Genomic DNA, 10,601 nt, shown 5'->3' with positions numbered 1-10,601 from the left:
AGTTTCTGTTCCTCCCCACCTTTTTTTCCCAATAAATTCCATTTTTCTCACCCTTCAAAGCATCTGTGAGCCTAATCTTTCCTGGTCGTGTGACAAGGACCCTAAGGAGAAAGTCCTACAACAGATGTGTGTGCCAACTCAGAAGCAGTCTGAACCCCACCATTTAAGGGTTTTTATGGAGATTTCATTACGTGGAGCTGGTGGACTAAATCACTGGCCGTTGGGGATGGACTCAGTCTCCTGCCCCTCTCCCCTCTCAAGAGGTAGAAGGGTGGGGCTGAAAGTTCAGTCCTCTAATCACAATCACGTGGTGTGGTCTTTCTGGCAACTAGTTTCCATCCTGAAGCTATCTTGGGGCCTCCAGACACCAGTCATCTCATTAGCATACAAAAGACACTCATCACTCTGGAGATTCCAAGGGTTTTAGGAACTGTGTGCCAAAAACCTGGGACAAAAACCAAGTATTTATTTATTTTTTATTATACCACAGGCATGACTGTGGAGACTTGGAAAAGGAATTTTTTTAATTGCTTAGTTTTTAGTAAGCCCTTTCCAAAATGGGACAAAAAATTAAAGAGAAGTAGAAGACATGGACTTTATGAATTGAAGATACTCTAGTTTATCTAGCTCAACCTGTGATATGATACCCTAATCTTCTTTATCATTCTATAAAATATTCAACCATCCTCAGGATTCCCGCAGGGAGCTGGGATAGTAATAAATTTGGCCATAGTATACAACATGAGCAAAGCTCTTCCTGTGTGCCTCACATTGTGTTTAAACCCTTTACAGAGCACTGTTTTTTCTAATCCTCCTAGCAATACTAAAAGGTGCATGCTATCAGTAACCCCATTTTCTAGCTGAGTAAATCAGCCTCAGAGGTTAAGTACCCTCCCCAAGGTCCTAGATTGGGTAGGTGTCAAGGCTGAGCTACCAATCAGGAGGCCTTCTGACAGGGACAGTGGCTGGTAACTTACATCCCACTGCCTCTAGGACTGGACACCTGGAGGCCAAGCAGAGCCTCACCCATTCACGGGAACAAAAACAGATTTTGATTCCATGTCTGAGTTCTTCCCAGGGGCCCCATCAGGGCAAGTGAATTAACATCCTTAGAGGCAGGCAGTTTGGAAGTGAAATGTTCATTCTTTGGCATCTCATTGATTTGGTTCCTATTAAGAAGAAAATTTCATAATTGAAATTTAGAAGAAGAAATAGTTTTCTGAAAGTGTGTCCTTCTCCGTAGCACTTCTCTAGTCCAGTGTCCTTAGACTACAGTTGGATTATACTAGTTAAGGCCTCCAAACAGATAATCACGGTACCTCCTTCTTCAGGGACAAACAAGACATTTGTTGATGCTTCTCATCACTGTTTCACTCAATGAAACACCATTTTATCACTTATATTCTCGTGAAAATTTTCCAGAGTGATTGATGATGACAAATCCATGGACCCCAATCAATGAGAAGTGGCTGCTTGCAGATTAAGGAGAGGCATAAAGTCTCAGGGTCCATTTCTCATCTCCTCTGGACATTGGGGTGGGGAGATAAGAGGTGCCTGCCATCTATTCGCTACCACTATGCACTCATTCACTCACTCATTCATTCTCCCTTTCCCAAAATATTTAGAGTGCCTATTATGTGCCAAGCCCTGCTTTAGGCACTTGGGAGATAGCAATGAATAAGCCAAAAAAAGAGTCTCCCCCACTCACTGAGTTTGCAGGCCCGTTCAGGGAGACGACGAACCATACATGCCAACCAAGGTAGCTAAAAATAATTCCAGAGGGTCAAGTGCCCATGAAAAGAGTAAGAAGTCACTCTCAGAGGAGCTCAGAATGCCTCTGTAACAATCTACACCCCCCAACCAGAACATTCCTCAGAATAAACTTCAATAAGGCCATGCCAAGCCTGAGAATTGTGAAAAGACATGACCATCTTCCTCTTAAAAGTGGTTGCAGGCCATCCATGGTTTCACACAGTCTTTTTTCCACCCATGACCCCAAAGGAGGAAAGTTTCCATCTAGCTCAGGATTTTTTTTTTAATGATGCAATGATGAAGAATGAGAAGACAAAAAATAATAAACTCCAGAGCTTGCCTTGAGAATAACGTTTTGCCAACAGGATGTGTCATAAATATGAAATGGCAAAGAAAGATGTTCCAGGATTTGTACTTTGTCCTTTGTTAGCCAGACAGATATGAGTTACCATCAGGGATTTTTTTTTTTTTCTCAAACATGAGCTACATATAACTTCCATATTTCTGTGAAAAGGGAACCCATAAATTACAAGTTATTGTTTCTTAGAAACTGGGATTGTACAAGGGAGAGCCAGACAAAATCCTCTGTTTCATGAGCTTGCAACTTTTTAATTAAATACCACTTTAAACTCATACATACGTAAGCCAAATGTTCCCCATCCATCGTGCTCCAGAGCATGGTGCCCATGCTCCCCCTTCCATCACTTTGCTGTGTTAGAGGTAGGATTCCTGCATTTATTTTTCTCTAATTTTTTCCTCTATCAATTTAGGCAGGGTTGGAAACATAGATAACACAGAACAGGGACTAGTTTTTAAAAGTTTTTATAGTTGTTATGACCAAGGACTGGGCTATACAGATTGATTATAAATTGATAAGAAAGGGAGGGAGGAAAAGAGGGAGTGAGGGAGATATAAGAGAGGAAGCAAGAGAGCAAATGAGATAGAGAGGAGGGCAAGAGGGAGTGGGGAGACTCCCTAGCCAAGCAGCATGTGAACTTAAGACACTTTATCTGGTTAGATCCACAGACCATTGAGGCAGAATCCAGCTTATTCTTCACCAGTATTCATGTTTCTTTCATCATTGGCATACTTCTAAACTGCATTTCCCCAGCCCCCTCACATGTAAGTGAGGACATGTGACTAGTTATTCCTCACAGAATGTCGGCAGAGGGATGTGTGTTACTTCCAGGAATGGCCCCTAAAATCTCCTGATCTGTTCCTCATGCTTGCTCCCCTCTCATCTGCTAGATGCAAAGGATCCAGTGGAGGTCTCTGAGGCCCTGGGAGATGGTAGAGTCACACCATGAAGGTGCCTGGGTCCCTGAATAACTGCATGGAGCGTAATGCTCACTTTACATTGGACCGTGACACAAGTAAGAAAGGTAAGACATCAAGATACAGGGATTGTTTCTATACAGTTAACCAGCCCTGAACTGTACACCCCTTTGCTCTATTTTTCCATCCATGGCAGGCAGCACTAACAGATACTTCATGGATAAATTTTCCCTTCAGTTGTCCTCAAACATTTCTGCCATGTCCCAGACAATCCTAACTTCACATTCAGAGGGCATTACAGAGATCTCATCCAAGCACTTTAAGTACTAAATTTATATTCTTAGTTAGTTTGCAATCCACCCTTCACTAGAATTCCTATTTAAAAAGGAAGGATGAGTCCATGATTCAATTCAAGGTGAGAAAACATTTCTAAAACAAGGGTAAGCACATTTTTCTGTAAAGGTCCAGATAAGTAAATATTTTAGGCTTCACAAGACTTACAGTCTCTGTCTCAGCAAGCCAACCCTGTCATCCTGGCACAAAAGCAGCCACAGGCAGTGTGTAAATGAATGGGCATGGCTGTGCTCCAATAGGCTGTGATTTACAAAAACGGGCAGCAGGCCAGATTTGGCCCATGGGCCATAGTGTGCTGACCCCTGCTCTAAATCATTCTCAAATTTTCACTAAATATGACCAAGGGCACATGTAAATTCTAGTATCAATTCAATCCCTGTGACATTAGTTTATACTATTTGTTTTAGACCTCATGGCTTCTCTTGAGTAGTGACAGATATGACAAATGAAGTTGCAAACAGTATTTGATTCTTCTTTCTGCCTCAGCACTGTACTGTGCCTGGCACAGTAAGTAAAATACAATACATTTTAGTTCCTTTTTACTTCCTTTGCAGCTTGCCTTTGAAGGTTAGACTTGAAGTCAGATCTTCACTGAAGTCCCATTTATTAGTCTGTGCCTTTGGTCAAAGCACCTTCTCTTTGTAAACCTTGGTTTCTAAATCTATAACATGAAGATAACAATATATACCTCACAGGACTTTTTTGCGGGGTAAGGTGGTGAGGAAAAAGAATAACAACATATATATCCTGTGAAATATATATTATTGTGTGATATAATAATATATGTAGTATGAAATGTATAGCACAGTACAGAGGTAAGAAACTATTATTGTAAGCTGCCTGTCCCTTCTTGGATTCTGGATTTACTTTCTTTCCACTGGAAACATGAGTCCCCCCACCCCAATCCCAAGGAGGTCCACTAAATCCCCATTTAGCCTAGGCCAAGAGGCTGTTGGGGTGCATGGTCCGGCTCCACCTGTGTTCTGATGGACTGCCAGAAACATGAGCCTCCTTTATAGCTACTAACTGGTTCCAGAGAAGCAGCTCCAGCTGCCAAAAAATGTTGCTGCTTTAAAGAGATAAAATGCAATAAAGATATGTTTGTAATGGGCATACTCAGTATGATTTGACCGGCCAATGACACAAGGCACTTGGCCTTGGACCCAGTGCTATTTGAAATGAGCTCTGGAATCGAAGTACTATTCCCATCAAGAGTATCACCCTTAGCAGTCCACAGCTGAAAGCTTCAAAGTGCAAAACTCAAATCTCCTTTTAGTCAAGTATTAAAATAATGAAAAAGATTTGTGGATAGAACATTTATCCTGCAGTTGCAAATTTTTATGGCCATCCCATTCTACTGAGAGTTGTTATGTGTATAAAACTCCAGACTCCAGGGTCGGTCTGAGTCTTCCCACCCGTAGACATCTGTAACATCTACTTATGGTGCACACTTACCACTCTAAAAGAAACAAAATGCTTTTTAGCTTCCTTGATGATGCTTGTATTAAAACCTGAAGGGAAACATTGCAATGGGCTCTTGTCAACTAGACATTACACATTCCCTGACAGTGTCTAGAATAGTGCCTGGCAAGAGAAGGGCTTTAAACAAGATTTACTAATGTTCCAAGTCCTATATCCAGTTATTGTCCTATATCTGATAGGGCATGGATGGCAAGTACCCAACAAATTCACCATTAACTTTGTGCCCAGGGCAAGCAGCAATAATCACTCAAGACACTTTTTTCTTTTCTGATGAGCCAAAACAGAGTAACAGTAACATCTTGGCTGGGGCGGCTTTCCTGAATCTCTGCACAGTCATGCCTTCAGGATGAGGGTCTCTCTGCTAGCACTTGGTGTCTCCCGCAAACCAGTTCCTCCTACCATCTTAGCTAATCTTTGTTAACTGATCCACATATCCACCCAAGACTTCAAACTAAAAATTTGAAAGCATCCTTAACTAATCCTCCAACATCGAATCAATCAACAAATCCTATGAACTCTAATACCCCAAATAAAATTTGAATTGCTTCTCTTCATCTCTACCATTGTAACCTGGCACATCTTTGGTTGCAACTATTTCAATAGCTTTTTAAGTGCTCTTTGGCTTCCATGGCAACCCCCCCCAGTCTGTTTCCCATACAGATGCCAGAGGGCATTATTAAGGCAGATCATGCCAATGGCTCACTGCTGAACTGCATAACCTGCCTGATCTAGTGCTTCCTGTCCTTTCCAACATCATCTCAGCTCACTCTCCTGTCCATTACTGCAGTGCAGTTGCAGCTGCATTGACCTTCTTGCTGTTCTTGGAAAGCACCCAGCTTTTGACCCACTTAGGGGGTCACACATGTGTTGTCTGCTGGTAAGTCTGCTGCCTGTGACAACCCCCACCCCATTGGCTAAGTTCTCATTCTTCAAGTCACAACCAAAGTACCACGTCCTCTGAGAGGGCTTCCTAGATCACTCTCTGATATGGTTTGGCTGTGTCCCCACCCAAATCTCATCTTGAATTGTGGCTCCCATAATCCCCATGGGTCATGAGAGGGACCTGGTGGGAGGTAACTGAATCATGGGAGCAGGTTTTCCCTTGCTGTTCTCATGAAAGTGTCACAAGATCCGATGGTTTTATAACGGAGAGTTCCCCTGCATGTGCTCTCTTGCCTGCTGAGGTGTAAAATGTGTCTTTGTTCTTCCTTCGCCTTCTGCCATGCTTGTGAGGCCTCCCCAGCCATGTGGAAATATGAGTCCATTAAACCTCCTTCCTTTATAAATTACCCAGTCTCAGGTATATCTTTATTAGCAGCATCAGAATGGATTAATACACTCCCTCAACCACCTTCTTCTCTATCAACCCAATGCCCTTATTCTCTGACCTTATTCTTTCTCTGAAGACTTGGACTTAATCGAAAGTTTTATACATGTAGAAGTTGCTACTTTTAGTAGAAAAGGAAACATCCGTGAAAACAGTACCTTGGTCATTTCCAAGTAATGACCACATTTCACAGTATTATATTGTGTTTTGTTCCCATCTATCTTCTCTTAACTAAGGTATTATAAGCTCTATTTGGGTTAGAGACAATGTTTGTCCTGTCATTCAGTACTAGAGGGGAAAAAAAGATGATAGAAAACAAATATCCCTTTATTCTGTCTGGTAAGGAATTCTTAATGATATTCATAGACACCTTTTGTGGCATCTGCCCCAAAAACTCCCTTTCCAGGAAATCCACAAATATTCATAATGAACCCCTTATACACAAGGGTAGTAGTCCAAATATCCATGTTTAGACCATGAGACACTACCCATTTTTAATGTCTGAGTTTTATATTTGCCACTGTCTAAAGTGTCTAAGACACCTTGAGGGCAGGGATCCCATGAGATTTGCCCATTTTTTAATCGAGCAACTGAGATCAGTGACTGCTACATAATTACGCTTTGAATCCGTGAAAGGACAGAGCCAATTAGTTTACCCAGGCATCCAAGTCTTGTTTATTGGGTGGCCTGGGTTGGTTTAAGCTGCAGAAATCTAATAAGGGAACACCCAGAAAGATGAAACCATATCCTTAAATTCCTATTCATTCAATAACCGTAAAATAATTTATAATAAAATTAGAAACAAAGGGCAATTGTATAGGATCTTTGTCTGTCTAGTCCCCCACCTCAGAGAGCCTCCAGGGGTAGTTTTCAGAGCCCTGGATGAGGTTTGGCTCATGCAAATCCCATTGTTTGTGGTTCCATTGGAAGAGTCAGTCTCTCTTCTCCCAGCCCCCATGCAACTCTTGGAAAATGGTGCTCAATGGACAGCATCCTTTGCAGAGGAACTTTGTCCTTAGGGGAAAGTTCTAGATGACAAGTCATAAATTTAGAAGGCCCTGGTCTCAGAAGGCACTCTGAATGATTTCAACAAAGTACAGAAGGAGAAGATGGTTTTAAAACAGTTGCACCGTTGGGTTCAGAAAAAGGAGAGGTCTGTGTACAAATACAAACCACTTTAGTTCTTAAAACATCTGCATATCTTCTAGTCACCAAAGTCACACACACCTTTACGGCAATAAACAGGATATTATTTACCCACCCACTTGACAGGTAGGCAAACTGAGTTCGGAGTTGCTGAGTACAACGCTAGAACAGTGTCTTGTAGGAGAGATGCCCAGTAGCTGGGCTCCACGTATCCCAATAGCCTTTCTTTCTCTTCATACTTAGAAACTCATCCTGACTGATACAAAGAGTGTTCAGTCAGACGGATGAAGACCTCCTGTCTTGGATAAAATAGGTGCATTCAGGATGAGAACAGATTAAGTTAAGGCTGCCATAACACAGAGAAATAGGGAACTCAGGGAGTTTGGGTGATTTGCATGGGTCCTTTTCCAGTTGACATTTGCATCAATCAGATCAATATTGAAGATACAGATTTGACTTGACTTCCTTTAGATTCTGCTGGAGAGACACAGGGATGGCTCAAATCATCTTACTTGTTAACTTTCTTCCTCTTTATGGTCAGAGACTTAGTTTTGTACCCCTACTCTGTTCTTGGCATTCAGAACCGTGACTGACACATAGTAAACTCTCATTGCTGTTAATGAATGTACTCAATTTACCACTTCTCTTTGACCTCAGACATTCTCTGACAGTCTGGGATGCAGATTACTGTTTCCAAACAGGTTACGTTTTTCTTAAGCAATAAGTAGGCCATCATTTCTACCCTCGAAAGAAAATGCTATGTGAGACCACACTGGATCACAACCTCAAGCTGTCCCTTGGCTTCTCTGAGGTGCATCGTGCAGAGGTTGAGCCTGCCTCACACTGGATCTGAAGGATGTAGGTACAAACAGCTGCGTATACAACCAACGGACCCGAGCCCAGTGAAGTCACTACCTTAGAGGCCCAAGACTGTCATCACTGTCCTCACAAGTCCATGCTTCTGGACTCGTGGTGGACACCTGCAGCATTTGGCTTACTGTTGAGAGCTCTGACTACAAGAGACCAGATTCAAATTCAGCTTGGCGTGGGACTATGGGTGATGTATCAAACCTCTCTGGAGCTCAGTTGTTTCGGCTGTGAAATGGGAGAGGATAAAACACCTCATAATGCAGCAAATCACAAACTACAATGTGCACACAAATCACTTGGGGATCTTATGACGCTGCAGGTTCAGGCTCAGTAGGTCTGAGGTGGGGCCTGAGAGCTCAGAATTCTAGTAAGCTACCAGGCCATACCAATGTGGCTGATCTGGAGACCACACTCCAAGTAGCAAAGTCATAGGGCAGTAAATGAAATAATAGAATAAAAGGAGATTATTAACATGAACAAGCATTATAAAGCAAAGTATTAATAATCATGATCAGTAGTAGCATTTTGGTTAACATACATGAAATTACCAGCAGCCAGGTTTGAATTAGACTGTTTCCCGCCCTGAGTCGTTTCAAACGAGTTTTGTGATTTCATCCGAAAGCTCCTTCAGCCATTCCCATAAGCCCTCATGTAACTACAGAAGTCAAGGGCACAGTGAGAAGATATTTTATTACCTGTGTATTTATTTATGGGTTTTGGAGGTTTTAAAACTGGCAATTAAAACCTTGTAAATTTGTATTATCAACAAAATAAATGTAGACGGGTTAGTTACTCGTTGCTAATAAATTTGATCATTCATTTATAAAACGAATGTTCACCCAAGAATCACAGAGCACTCTATAAATATCGCTTCACGAAGCCACAAACCACCTCGACAAGGAAGGCACACAGCACCCCTGAGGGGTTAAACAAACCCTCCCGGGCCTGGGGGATGGGAGGGCAGTGCTTGAATTCCAGCCCCCTGGTCCCCTTCCAGTACTCAGGTTCAGCCTCTGCCCCGGGGGGCCTGACTCTTTGAAGCATGATATCCGCTTGGATGCGTTTCAAATCAGCTTGCCTAGAGGCTCCAGCCCCAGATAGCCCCAGGAACCTGTCTGTAGGAGCTGGAGAAAACCATATTTCTCTCCTGTGAGAGGTTGAGGAGGACTAGCCTCCCCCATTTTCTCTTTTCCAATCATGCACTCTGGGTAGTTCAGCTACTGTTCAAGAGGTAACTTACAAACCGACTGGCCCAGCTATGGAACTCCAGCATGGAATTAATAAAACAAAACTGCTTAATCGCTGATTTCTCAGCCAATGGCCCCCACTTCAAGACTTACTCAGCTGAGGGTCCTCTTCACTTCTCCCCCATAAATGAACTCAGTAAAGCGTTTTTGTCTTTGAATCCTGGTGCCCTAGATGGACCAGGGTTTTGGTGGCTGGGTTTGAATTCCAGCCCCACCATGGTGGGGGACCACAGACCTCATGTTCCTTAGCTGTGAACTGGGCTTATTTTAGGCAAAGTCATCTAGTGCCTGTGAGGATGTTCAGAAATGATGTGTAAAGAGCCTCAACAATGGAATTTATCCCTATTAGTAGTGCTGGTACCAGTTGTGATATTAGTCATAGATGCAACACTAGCAGCAGAGTGTCAGGCCTGATTATAACTTTTAGGAACCTGAGCCCATGCCTCTCTCTCACGCACTTTGTTGAGAGGAAAGGGAACAGGAGGATTGATCCCTCATTTATGAGTGCCCTAAGCAGAGCTTAGGCTTCCTCGTAAGTCATCTAGCCCTCCAAGATATCACATCTTACTCCCTCTTCCCAAATTATTGACCCAACTGATACAGACAAAAGACAAGGAAGTACTGGGTAGAAGAGGGTGGGTCCCTGGCAAAGGCCCCATCCTCAAGCCTGGGAACTCACGGCCCTAATGGGAACAGGCATTCATGTTTACACAGCCAAAAGTTGCATTTGGCCTGCCACGCTCCCTTACCCTGTACCGGTATAAACCCCAGACCCCAAGCTCCAGGCTCCAGAAGCAAACAAAGATGAACAGAAGAGCAGAAGAACAGCAGAATGGCATGGCAGAGAGAAGAGAATGAGCGTCTGAATGCTGAGAGGAGTTTGGCTGGGAATGGTCAGAGAGATTGGCTGTTGGATGGCCAAACTCCAGAAGAAGATCATCTCCCCACTCCATTTGCTCTTCAGCTCCCCATCCATCCCGCTGAGCCCTACCTCCACCACTCAATAAAACCCCCTCATTTGTCCTTCAAGTTCGTGTGCAACCTGATTCTTCCTATATGCTTGGTACTTCAGTACCAAGATGACATTGAGCTGGTTCACACTTAAGCTGTCTGTGGATGGCAAGGCTAAAAGAGCTCACTGTAGCACA

At 43.1% G+C, this 10,601-nt stretch overlaps 1 long non-coding RNA gene across 1 annotated transcript; it reads left to right on the top strand.

Moving 5' to 3' along the window:
* Nucleotides 1-2,387: 2,387 nt before the first annotated feature.
* On the top strand, nt 2,388-10,281 carry LOC115834732. The gene is made up of 3 exons (XR_004029601.1): nt 2,388-2,472; nt 3,001-3,134; nt 10,225-10,281. It is a non-coding gene; the product is annotated as an uncharacterized LOC115834732 (long non-coding RNA).
* The last annotated feature ends 320 nt before the right edge of the window (nt 10,282-10,601 follow it).

This window comes from Nomascus leucogenys, chromosome 4 (assembly GCF_006542625.1).
Source record: "Nomascus leucogenys isolate Asia chromosome 4, Asia_NLE_v1, whole genome shotgun sequence".
NCBI classification, from domain to species: domain Eukaryota; kingdom Metazoa; phylum Chordata; class Mammalia; order Primates; family Hylobatidae; genus Nomascus; species Nomascus leucogenys.
Note: the sequence above shows the minus strand (reverse complement) of the source record. Positions and strands in the feature narration are given on the sequence as shown.